The following is a 14,056-nucleotide window of genomic DNA, read 5'->3' on the forward strand; positions in this document are numbered from 1 at the left end:
GTCACAAGTGTCCTATTTATGAGAAGGCTAGTTAACATCGCCATATCTTAGAGTGTTAGTTTCATCTCAACAACACGTAGATGTGTCTGGAGCCTTTATCGCTTCTCCAATGCTGCAATTAATGCATGGTTAAGATATATGCAAGGCAGTTGACTGATCTCATAAAAAACTAGTTTCAATAACATACAAACGCACACATTCATACAACTCCATCAAGGTATTTTGTCTACATGTCACTGGATTACCGTCTTGAAAATCAAACAACTTAGTTAAATCATCAATAAATATCATTAAAATTATAATAATTTAAATATTTATCTGGCCTCCCCACTCCAGATATCATCGGAATGATGTTAATCCTGCATATGTAACACCAACCTATCATAAGGACTAGTATAAACAGCAAGGTGGCCCTACCTATCAACACTTCTAGAAGAAATCGAACCTTATCTAGTCTGAACAATGTCTATCTCAAGGTCCTGTATAAAAAAATTATTAGTATTTGTAATTTAATTAAAGTTGACATGATTTAAAACAAATATAAAACATAACATACATTGTCTGCTTTCAATATTTTTTTTATTATTCTATATTTTTTTTATTAGGTGGTAATTCAGTCAAGTGTGAAATGTAGAAATTAATGATCAAAATTTCTTATTATTAGATGATATGACTTGTTTTGCTTTAAAAAAGGGGATAAATTAATGTAATTAGGCTAGATAAAATATTATGAGAAGAAAATTAGGACTTGTACCCATGTTATTGTGTTGGGAATTAATTATTAATGAGACATCAATGTTGTGGATAATATTTTAAGTTTTAGTCGTGTTTGAATACATGACTTTGAAGTGATGAGGTGAGTAAATTGGTGATGTAATGAACTTGCAGGGGTGGACGAGACTACATGAACCACTCGACAGACTAGTTTAGCTAGCGGAACGCAAACACTAGGTAGGTGCTTAGCATCTTGAATTTTTAATCTTGAAATTTAATTATATTCTTGCCAAACATAACTTCTGTGTATCCTGATGTTATTTTACTTATGTTAAATTATTTGTATGATGAATGGTTAGCTAGTTATCCTGGTTTGGGTATGGTGTCCTGGGAAATGAACTACAAATGAAATTAAATTCCTAGCCTTGAGTAAAATGTTAACTAAATTGTTTCTAATTAACTATATTTGTTTTCTAAATAATTGTGTGGGTCCATCCTAGTATTGTGCTTTATTGTAGCTTTAGGATGTACTTTTTGGTACATGTAGTTCTTTAGAACATAATTATATAAATGTCTTTTTTATGTATAATTTGATGACTATTTATATGTATATGTATGACTATTAAATTGATTGGTTTTGCTAACTTTTAATTTGATATGTAATTATTTCTACTTATAGAAATCGATGCAATTAATTAGTAGATGTTCCTTGTATTTTAACATTAGAATGGAAACTTAAATGTGATTTAAGATTATAAGAAACAAGAATCTAATTGTTGTATGAAATTAAATTTATTGTTCCTTTTCATTTAGTTAGCATGTATTTTTCTTTAATGGTTATAAATAGAAATGTGTAACAATATTTATTATAAGATGATTGAATAAGTCTAAGACGGTTGGATTGTTGATAAAGAATAGATTGGTGTTGTATTGAAATTATAGATAACTTGGGATATACCATTTATAGGGGAGACTTTGTTGATTTTTTTTACAAAAAAAATTCCTTATGATCTTGAATTCTAGTGTATATTGTTTAAAAATTAGAGTTGTTATAGTTGGTATTAGAGCCCTAGTTGAGGTTTAAGAAGTGAAAAAAAAAAATCATAATTTTTTGGATTATTCCAAGATGGTGCAGACCAGAAAGACTGCGGCTACTGACCTCTCCCCAATAAGGGATGAGCACAGGATAAAGGATTTGTTGATAGACAACAAGAGGATCTTTTAGAGGACACTACTTCGAATGTGCTCCCGAAGTCATATTAGAGAAGTGCTAGGGGTCAACTAGACTTCAGGGTGAAGACAAATCTAGATAGGTTAATGTATTACTGCCTAAAGGATCTGGATTGCAGGAACATGGAGTTATACCCCTACAAACAACAACGCCTATACCATATACAAACCTTGCTTTCCTGGCATAGATTGTTAGAGCAATCATCGAGAGTATATCAAGTATAACAGCTCAAGTATCACCACCAGCAACACCAGTCGCTCCGATTACCTCTGTACCAATGGATAATATAATTATGTTGGTGAGGACATTAAAGAGTATAAGAGAGTTGAGGTGTGAGCCCTTTTTCGAACGAGTATGATATGAAGATTATAGGCATGTGGCTATAAAAGATAAAGAGTAATATGGTACCTATGGACTGATGAGTAAGTTATGCTACCTAGTTATTGTCAAACATAGCCCAATCATGGTGGGAGGTTATAAATTCCCGGAGGACTACAAAGATTTGTATTTGGGGCGAGTTTAGGAGACAATTTGAAATTCAGTTATTCTTTTCTTTCCAATTTAGGGTAAAGGAGCAAGAGTTTTTAGCATTGAAGTATAAGGGCATGTTAGTACTAGATTACAGGAGGAGGTTTCATGATCTCTCTCTATTTGCCCTGTAGTTCACTTTCATTGAGCAATAGATTATTGACAAGTTGTAAGTTGAATTGCACTAGGAGCTGAGATAAGGACCAATTGCTTTACTATTTGAGTCCTCTAGAGAGCTTATTGAGGCAGCTCAGGCCCTTGAGTCATGTATCAGTGAGGGTTAGTAGGGCCAAATTGGATTTGGTAAGAGGAAGGACATTGATTTTTCTCATAGTAAACCTCTTTTCCACAAGAAAAGGAAGTCCTAGTTTAGAAAAAATAAGGGGGCAACATCTAGGACACTGCAAAGTTTTGGGATTAGGCTTATTAGGGGTCAACATAATGGTGGAAGTAGATATGTTTGAGGGACTTTAGAGTAGAGGTTGCTCACATACCCTTAATGTTTCCTATGCGGACATAAGCACCATAAAAGACTGTTTTGTTGCACCTAGACGATGTTGTGTATATCAAGGTGAATATATATGGAGAGAGTGCCCACAATTGGGCAAGGAATGTTATTACTATCATGTACAGGGACACGTTAGGAAAGATTGTCTTAGGAATTCAAAGTTCATACAAGTCTAGTCGCGGGCTCAAAGTCAGCAGCAATCAATCATAGTAGATCGATCGATTAGGTAGAAACAGTCAGAGGCTAATAGAAATCGAGGCCAATTTAGAGCCTAGGGTAACTAAACCCAAGGTCGAGTATTCACTATGACACATGAGGATGCTTGGGTTACCATAAATGATGTTACAGGTACCTTGCTGTTAAATCACCTACATGTATATGTACTTTTTGATATGGGAGCTACTCATTTCTTTGTTGCATATAAATAGTAGGAAATCTGGGTAAGAGTTCACATAAAGTTGATAAGTGGTTTACTAATATTATTCCTCTAGGAAAAAGGTAGACATTGGCATGGTGTATAAGGGTATTAAACTTGACATTACGAAGTGTAAGTTGAGTGTGGATTTGATACCCTTACAATTACACAGTTTTGATGTTATATTGGGAATTGATTAGTTAGGTAGATATAGGGCCCAAATGGATTGTTTTGCAAAAACAATTACCTTCTATGGACCTATGGGTAGGAGGGTAGTTTTTAGGGGAGAAAGAAATGTTATACAAGATTATATTATTTCAGCTTTGACTACATATAAAATGGTGAAAAGGGGATGCGAGGTTTATCTCCTTGTGGTGATGAATTTGAATAATAGGAACGATGAGTTAGCCAATCTTTCTATAGTAAAAGAATTCTTGAATGTGTTTCTAGAAGAATTGCCGGGACTAACCCTATAGAGAGGAATTAGAGGTTTCCATTGATGTACTACTGAGTATAGCAGCTATAGCTCAGACACCATATAGAATGACATCAATGGAACTAGTTAAGCTGAATATATAGTTGCAAGAACTGTTAGATAAAGAGTTTATACGCCTCAACAACTCACTTTGAAGAGCTCTAATGTTATTTATAAAGAGAAAGAATGGAACTATTTGACTTTGTATTGATTACAAACAACTAAATAAAGTGATGATAAAGAACAAATACCTGTTTCCATGAATGAGAGCCAGGGTATTTTTGAAAATAGATCTAAAATTAGGGTATTATCAGTTGAAAAATTCAAGATTTGGATGTGTTAAAAAATTACCTTTTAAAATCTGATATGGACATTACAAATTTTTAGTGATACCTTTTGAGTTGACTAATGTTCTTGAGATATTTATTGATTTAATAAATAGGGTTTTTTGGCCTTATTTAGATATGTCTATTATGGCGTTTATAAATGATATATTGGTGTATTCTAAGTCTTATTTAAAGGATGAAAAGCATTTGAGAGAAGTTTTACAAACTTTAAGGGAACATGAGATATATGTCAAACTGAATAAATGTGAATTCTGGTAAAAAGAGGTGACTTTCTTAGAATATGTCATCTTAGCTGAATGAATCTTTATGGATCCAAGAAAGGTGAAAGTTATGTTAAAGTGGGAGGGGCTCAAAAGTATTATGGAGATTTCTAGTTTTCTTGGGATGATAGGGTATTATCAGAGGTTTATTGAGAGATTTTCCACAATAGCGACTTTGATCACCCAATTGAGTTGGAAAGAAACAAAGTGAGAAGGGATATCAGAATGTGAAAATAGTTTTCAAAAGTTGAAGAATAGACCCACCATTGCTCTAGTGTTAGCTTTACCCTCCAGAATAAAGGGATTTGTAAATGATGTATCCTATAAGGGTCTAGGGTACGTATTGATGTATAAGAGGGCAATTGCCTTTGCCTCTAGATAGTTAAAGCCACATAAGGTTAATTATCTAGTTTATGATTTAGAATTGGCTACAATGGTATTTACCTTGCAGATTTGAAGGCATTATTTATATGGTTCACATGTTCAAATCTTTACTAATCATAAAAGTTTAATATATTTGATGATCCATAAGGAATTAAATATACTGTAGAGAAGATGGATATAATTAATTAATGATTATGACTGTGTTATAGACCATCATCTAGTTAGAGAAAATACGGTGGCGGATGCTCTTAGTCGAAAAGAAAAAGGTTGTAATGGAGAAATATAGTGAATTAGATAAAATAACCATTACAAAGTTAAAGAGGATTGATGCTTATTTATAAATGGGATTTTAGGAATCTTTGATGGCATAATTGATGGTACAATTTGTATTGTGTGAAAAAGTACTTAAAGTTCAACAAGACGATGCCAAAGTAAGCAAGGTGAAAAGTAAAATAAAGTTAGGAGTTGAAACTCTATTCTAAATATGTGATGATAACATGGTAGTTATGGGAAGATGAATGTATTTGCCTAAAGATAAAACTTTAAAAGATTAAGTATTAAAATAAGCTCATGAGTCTCAGTTTGATGTTAATCCCAAATGCACCAAAATGTATAAGGACTTCAAAAAAATTCTAATGATGGCCAAGTATGAAGAAGGAAGTAGCAGAACATATAGTTAAATGTGGTATTTGTTAGCAGGTGAAGGTGGAGCATCAAAAACTAGTGGGTCTCTTATAACCACTATCAATACCTCAATGGAAATAAGAAGACATTGGTATGAACTTCGTGTCAGTACTTCATAGAGGAAAGAAAGGAAATGATGTTATTTAGGTAATAGTGGATAGATTGACAATGTCTATCCCTTTTTGGCAATAAAGATGGCGAATTCGATGGATGAATTAACTGAACTGTATGTAAATCAAGTGATAAAACTTCATAGAGTTATGGTATCAATTGTATCAGATTGGGGTCCTGGATTTACCTCATAGTTGTGGCTTAGTATCCAATGTGCATTGGGAACAAAGTTACGTCTAAATACAGCTTTCCATCCATAGACAAATGGGCAGTCAAAAAGGACAATTTAAACTTTGAAAGATTTGCTGAGAGCCTGCGTTTTAGAATTTAAAAGTAATTAGAAGGATCATCTTCCACTCATAGAGTTTACCTATAATAATAGTTACCAATCTATTATGAGAATGACTCCATATGAAGCTTTATATGAGAGAAAGTATCAAACTTTGATATGATGGGAAAAGATAGGCAATAGGAAATTGGTTGGACTTGAATTCAGAGTTTTAAAACCCGGATCGGCCCGGCGGGTCGACTCTGGACCCGGTCGACCCGGGCCTAAAACCGGTCCAGGTGGAGGCAGAAACCCGTTTGAGAATTGGCCCGGAGAAACTCGGTCGACCCGGGACCCGGTTCACTCGGTCAAACTCAGGCAAGACCCGATTAATTTTTTTTTAATTTGACAGTCATTAAACGACGTCGTTTTGGCCTTTTAAAAGGCCAAAACACTGAAGACTGAAGTGAAGAAGAAGAACGAAGCAATATCAGTTACAATTTGCAAATCTAATTAACTCAACTCTTTGAAACCCAGCTGAGAAGCAGAGGACGTCTTGACTATTGATCGTTGTTTTTTCTCTGCGAAAAAGGTTTGAATCTCCTTCTTTCACTCTTTGTTTTCTTTATTCTTGGCTGTTGAAACAATTTGTTTTCAAATATGGAATTAAGCACAATAATAGCAAAACACCACCAGTCAGTCTATCGAACAGCTGAACTGCGTGCCTTGTCTCTTTCTGATTTAACAATGGAAGAGACCGACGCTTCTACTCCCGGCGAGAAAACCATAAGCAAAAAGTTAGTCTCTCTCTCATTTATTCTTACTGAAAATTCTGTTTTCTATTTTTTTTCAGTGATGGATTGATTGTGGCTTTTGGGTATGTTGCTACTCTTATAGTGCACTGAAGAAGAAATTAAAGAATAAGAAGAAGAAGAATAGAGACGCCAAAAAAAGACGTTCTCTGCTCAGTAATAAGAAATGAAGTGTCAGGTGTCGATGGTGGCCGCAAAGAAAGTGCAGTGTCTTGTTGATTTTTGTGGCTTCCTTTTGTCTTTTTGAATTTTAGTTGCTCCCTTTCGTCTTGTAATTTTAGTTGCTTCCTTTAGCTATGTGCCCTGAAAATTACCCTGAAGATTATATATTTCTTGCAAGAAACATTATGCTCAAATATGCTTCTCCTTTTTTGCTTGATTGTCTTCTGTGTCTCATATACATAATCGTGGTTGTTTTTTCGGGTTGACCCGGGTCAACTTGAGTCAACTCATCTGACTCGTGACCTGATCACTTGATCGGGTCAATAACCGGGCCGGGTTTCAAAACTATGCCTGAATTAGCTTGGTTACTTCAGAAAAAGTAAGGATTATCAGAGATAGAATAAAAGCAGCCTAAGATATATAGAAAACTTATGCAAATACTAAAAGGAGGCCTCTAGAGTTTATGGTCGGAGATAAAGTTCTTCTAAAGGTTGCTCCTTTGAAACATATGTTGAGATTGAAATGAAAGAGAAGCTTGCACCAAAATACATTAGGCCTTTTGAGATCATATGAAGGATTGGGCTTGTGACTTATAGATTGGCATTACCACAATATCTAGCCAAAACACACGATGTCGTTCATGTTTGATTGTTGTGCAGGGCCAAAATAGATTCCTCTTAAATTTTGCTACAGATTCGTATAAAAATTGAGGAAGACTTAAGCTTAAAAGTGAAATCTATCAAGATATTAGATTGAAGTGAGAAAAAACTCTGGAATAAAACAATTCCCATGATTAAGATATTATGGAAGAAATCTCAAGTAGAAGAGGAAACTTGGTAAAAAGAATAAAAAATAAGAAGGAATCATTTTGAATTATTTGTAGTTTTAGGTATGAACATTTAAATTTTGAGATGATTTTTTTCTTAAAAAATAGGAGAGTGTAAACTCTGGAAGGAATTTCAAAGTTAATTAATAAATGAATAAACAAAAAAAAATAAGTAACAATATTTGTATAAACTCTTGGCAATTTTAGGAATGACGATAGTCTCGGGAGTTTAAAGCGAAATGTTATGTATTGGTCAAAAAATTGGAAAAAGAAAATACTTGAAAAATTTAATGTAAGTGATATATATAGAATTGAAATTAACAATGTGTAATTAAATAAAATTCAAACCAAGTAAAATTTGTTATAAACAAGTGTCAAGTTTCGGGAATTTTATCCAGAAATTATATAAAAAAAACACATCTTAGCAACCTTTATATGGTCATTTAGGTTAGTTCCCTTAAATGCCTTCATCTTGTGCTCTAACGCAGCCAATTTTTCCAAGCCATCTTCTTTTACAATTTTGTTCTTTTAAGATTCCTTCATTATAAGATCAATGGTAAACGACATTTTTATGGGATATACTGGTTGAGCAAATTAATAATACATAACTTGTTAAGATTTAAATAACACCTCATTTGCCCTCAGATTCTGCAAATTTGCGAGCAAAGGTTCAGGCTGAGCTATAAACTTTGCTTCTCTTAATTTAGATCTCAAGGCCTGTTTGAGTAGACTAGTAAGCCTTACGACTTTTTCTCTAAGAATTTCTAACTCTTTTCGGCGTTGAGCTTCCAACTAAGCTCTTTCTTTGTTATCCATTTATCTTTTTTGCAGTCAAGTGTTGTAGGTGTGTTTCAATAGGGAACCTATATTTCAACCCACTAAAAGAAAGTTATGCAATCATACACAAGTGATGATGTTATCAACAAGGAAAATGTACATTAAATATGGACTCGTCTTTCATGTGGTGGCAATGGTCGCTATTTATAGATTTTAGGAACATGATGTCGTTATCATGTTAACAAGGGGATCTTTGTCTAGTTTTACTTAAGTCTAAGCTTTCAGCTTTCAATTTAAGTTGATCCCCTTTTGTCAACTACAACAACTCAAACTCTTGTATCCCATGTGATGACCATTTTCCACCCAATGGTCTTAGAATTCAAGATACCGCATATTGGGCTAGCTATAATAAGATTACATAAGGTACAACCTAGTAGGTGAGTTCTGGTCATTTAAGTGCATCAAAAGATATGTCACTATCTAGTCTCAAAGGATCACTCGCATGCTCAGTGATTATCCTCGAAAGGTTGATATGAGGCTTACAAGTAGTGTGATCCTAAGTAATATCATATCAGTAATTCAACCACTATTAAGTAAACAATCAAGCGAGAGTTGGATGGTTTTATGGGTTTTGCCCAGGTTAAAACCATTGGGGTACTGTCACTCCCTCACTTATCATAAATTTCAACATGTGTGCTTTTGAAGTGATGCACGACAATAACGATGCATGTTTAAATAGTAAAAAATGATAACAATATAAACATAACATAACAAACATTTAGCAATTGATAGACATAAGAAAAAGCTTAGTCCTAGAAATTCTTAGTGGAGTCATCATTCTGTCACACTTTGTGTTAATTGATTAAAAAATTTTCATGGAAAAAGAACAAATATTTGTCATCTTGTTCTTTAAAGGAAACGATATAGTTTAAGGAGTCATCACATAGTATTATGGTTACTAGGAACCCTAAATGGTCAACAGAGATTCAATAATACAAGATTGGTTACGTGAAAGGAAATATATTATCACCCCTTAAGCGTCCTACCTAAGAGAGGCTGCATTACCGTTTTTTATCTTAAAATTGCTAAAAGTTTGTTTTTGTCCCATTCTTATGGTTTTCCTATAATATTATTCATAACTCTAGCGTCAATGAATATTCACCCATGAATATTTCCAACACTAGTGTTGGTAAATATTGTGTATCCCAAAATGTATAGTGTTCCTAACTCTGGTGCCAATGAATAAATTCACAAATTTTGTATTAAATAAAAAAAAGGAAAAGTATTTTTATATTTATTTTTGTTTTTTTATGTTTTTTTGTTATTTATGTAATCCGGTCTTAAAATTTTTTAGAAGAGAAAAAGAAAGAGAGAGATAGAGATAGAGATAGAGAAAAACCATTGTTACATGCATGCGTGAGTAATTCACACATGCATGTAACAATAACAAAGTTAATTGATTTAGCAAAACAAGAAAAGAAGAGGAACTTACCTGATCGTTGTGAGCCGAGGACAATGGCGATCAAGGCGTGAGGTTGTTGGCTGAAAATAAACTCTCTCCTCTACTTCTTTTTCATCTTGTGCTACCTGTTGTTCTTGTTTGTGTTTGTCTCCTTTGTTGTTTTATGGTTCCTTCTTCTTTGTTTGTTCTTGTCCCTTTCCTTGGTTTTTTTACTTGTTCTCTTTCACATTCCCTGTCTTTATTGAGAAGAGAAGGTTGTTGCAGCTATGGCTGGTGCATGCTCACAATGCATAGAGGAACTGTGATTGTTGGTGATGGTTGCGTGCCGGTGTAAGACGCAGAGAAGAGCTGACTGTTTGGAATGTGAAGCAAAGCTCCTAACATTATTGTGGCTCACAATTTAGTTGGTCTTAAGAGAAGTAACTAGTATGTGGGGGAGAATCTAGTAGTGATGGGGAGAAGCCTAAAGAGGGAATGAGAGGATGGGGATTTGGCTTTCTGAATGTCATAAGGCGGGGTTGAAAGAGAGGCAGGTTGAGATTAAGGCTACAAGGGTTCTTTTCTGCTGGGTCTATAAGATGAGGGAGATGAAAGGTGGTCTTTTAAAAAAGGTAGATAAGAGGTAACAAGGAGGAATTAAAGTTCTTGGTTAGGGAAGATGGAGTTGTTGATGTTAAACCAGTAAAATATGATGAAGATTAGGGGGCGGCAGCCCGTCTAAGGATGATAGGCTTTAGGTTTTTGTTTTTTTATTTGGCATTCTTCGATATTTTTATGTAATGTCTCCCCAGGGTTTCTTGTAATGGCCTCCCCCAATGGTTTCTTGTAATGGTCTCCTATTTGTGCATATGTACTAAGATTTGTATTTATAGTGCAAGAGTCTTATTGCATATGGGAAATAAAGTCCCAAACAAACTCATTATTTTTTTAAAAAATTTGAATTTGATTAAGAATCAAATTTAAAAAAGAATAACTATTATTATCTTGATGATAAGAAGAAAATGACAAAACATGTTGTAGTCCCTAGTTTTTCCATAAGTTGACAAATCACACTTTTCATCAAAATTAATCCCTGGTTTTTTAATTTTAAAATTTAATCCTTGTAAAATTAAATTAAAACCCAACGGATCGAAATTGGGTTATAACAAGAACTAGGGAATCTTCCACCCGAAAGTAAACTATTAGGCTATAAATGGATCTTTAAAAGAAATATAAAAGTTGATGGCAATATTGATAGATATAAAGCTGCACGTGTTGTTAAGAGTTTAAATAACAAGAAAGTGTTGACGATTTTGATATATATTCACTTGTGTCAAGAATAACTTTCATACGAATATTAATAGCCATTGTAGCTATTAATAGGCTTGAAATACATCAAATAGATGTAAAAAAAACCTTTCTTAAAATAATGACCTTTATTATAAAGTTTACATGGAACAACCTGAGGGATTTGTTGTCAATTGACAAGAAAAGAAAGTTTGTAAACTAGTCAAATCATTATATGGTTTTAAATAAGCACCTAAACAGTAATAAAGAAAAAATTATCAAGGTTCTATTGTCAAATAAATTAAAAATCAACAAAGTTGGTAAATGTGTTTATGTGAAAAACACATATAAAAGTTATGTCATTGTATATCTCTATGCGAAATATATTCTTATTTTGGGCAGTAATTATCACATGATTAAGTCTAATAAGAAAATGTCAACTAAACAAGTTTGATATAAAATATTTGGGTATTGCAGATGTCATACTATGAATAAATATTTCTTGAACATCTAATGGATTGATATTGTTCTAATCTTATAATGTTAAGAATATTCGCGACAAATTTTTTAAAGGCGACAACAATATTATAAGAATATCAATGGACTTAAATATCAAATTGTCAAAATATTAAGGCAAAAAATAGACCAATTAGAATATTCTCGGATAATTAAGAACTTGATATATGTTATAAACTAAATAAGATTTCATATTGCTTATTCGGTTATCAAACTAAATTTTTTTTTTAAATAATCCAACTATAGATCATTAGAAAGCAATATGAAAAGTATTTAAATATTTGAGATATACAGTTGGCTATAGGCTGCATTATACTAGTTACCTAGCTATTTATATATTTATAAAATTCTATTTCTTTAAATATTAAATAATAATAAACAATAACCTTTTTATTTAAGTGGACACATGTATACCACATGTTTAATTGTCGAAAAGTAGTTTTTTTGTTAAAGTGATTTTCATAGAAATTAACTTTTTTTAATGTTTGATAGTATCATGAAAAATAAGTCAAAAAATATTTTTCAATGTTTGACTATGTTATGGAAAATAAGGTTGAAAATCAAATTTTAATTTTTTTTCAAGTTTATTAAAAAAATAAAAAATCAAACCTAATATGTAAAAAAATTGAAGAATGATGAAATTAAAAAAAAATTATTTTATAAATTATTTTAAATAAGACAAAAAAAATTAAAAAAATAAAGATAAAATTTGACAAATAAAAAAAATTAAAGAGGATGAAATTAAAAAAAATTAATTTTATAATTTATTTCAAATAAATTAAATTGCAATAAAAAAAAATAGAGATTCATAGATAAAAAATTTATTTAAAATAATTAAAAAAAATAATAAAAAAATACGGATCAAGATTGATATGAAAATCATATTAAATTAAATTCTTAGGAAAAAAATTGAAACAAAATATATAACAGATTGAGGACGAAATTTGTTATAATAAAAAATAACAAAAATATTTTTGAATTTTTTATAATTTTTTTAAAAATATTTTTTCATAAAATAAACTTTTTTAGAAACAAAATCAATTTTTGACTAAAAGAATATTTTTTATTAATAAATAAATATATAAAAATTTAAAAAATAATTTTCTATCAAACGGAGCTAAATCTAAAAAAAACCTAACTTGGGCAGCCATTGACTCTGTTTGGCAACGCGTTGTTGGCTGCGTTTCTTTAAAAACGCATTTATTAAGTGTTTGGTTGCAGGTTCTTTAAAAATCAAAAAGTGTGGGTCCCACCATTTATATGTGGCAGGACCACGATTTTGGTGAAGCAAAAAAATACTACTTTTTGCACAAATTTCAACCTGTGGTTGGAACTCTGTAGACGTCTTGTGGCTAATTACCAAAACACACACAGATCTGTTCTCGTTCAATTCATTTCCCTTCCCATTTGCTCTTCTCCTTCTCATTTTTTCTTCCATCTGCATTCATTTCCCTTCCCATCAGCCCTAATTACACAACAACTCCACAGTAAAAACCATTACTGCTGCTAACCCAATAAACTGATGGCTTCGTCTCTCTCTGCACATTCAATTATCATTCATTTCTCTTTAACAAAAGGAAATGAAGAACAACAACAACCCTCTGCACCAACCCCGAAACATATATATAGATCGCGTTTTATTCAAGCTCCAGAGGTCAAATTTACATCGGGTTAGTTCACTGCTCTGTTCTTAGTGAAATTTTAAGTTAATTGTTGCTTATTTCAGTGAGATCTGTTTATCCCCTTTTGTTTAGTTACTTTTAGTTCACTCTCAATAGTTTTATATACTAATTTTTCCTTTGTTTCTGAAGCATCAACACAAAAAGAAGACGTCGATCAACTTGTCTTCCTGCCTTCAACAACCCCACCACAGATATCAACACCTCATCTGCAATTTCCAACGGGTATTCTGCTTACTTCACTGGTCCTTTAAGATTTTTTAGATTTTTTTTTTGTTCATTGTAGTGAAATTGACCTGTTTATGCTCATTTTAATTCACTAGTATTTTACTTTCGGCAGCCATTACTGCTAATTTTTCATTGTCTTTATTCCTTCAATTTATCTGCAGTTATTTGTTTGTTTGGTGTGTTCTGCTGATTGTTACCAAATAATTGTAATTAGGGCACAATTAATTTCAGTAGCTACAGTAGACACATTCCCTACTTTCTTTGCTAAAGTCGTTTTGTGTAATTCTGCATATTGCTAACAATAGTGTTATATATATATATAATTATTTTAAATGTTTATTACATAAGTAAATGTGTATTACATAAGTTATATATATTATTTTTAAATGTTATAAGTTATACA

The sequence above is a fragment of the Populus alba genome, chromosome 9, assembly GCF_005239225.2.
Source record: "Populus alba chromosome 9, ASM523922v2, whole genome shotgun sequence".
In the NCBI taxonomy this organism is placed as follows: Eukaryota; Viridiplantae; Streptophyta; class Magnoliopsida; order Malpighiales; family Salicaceae; genus Populus; species Populus alba.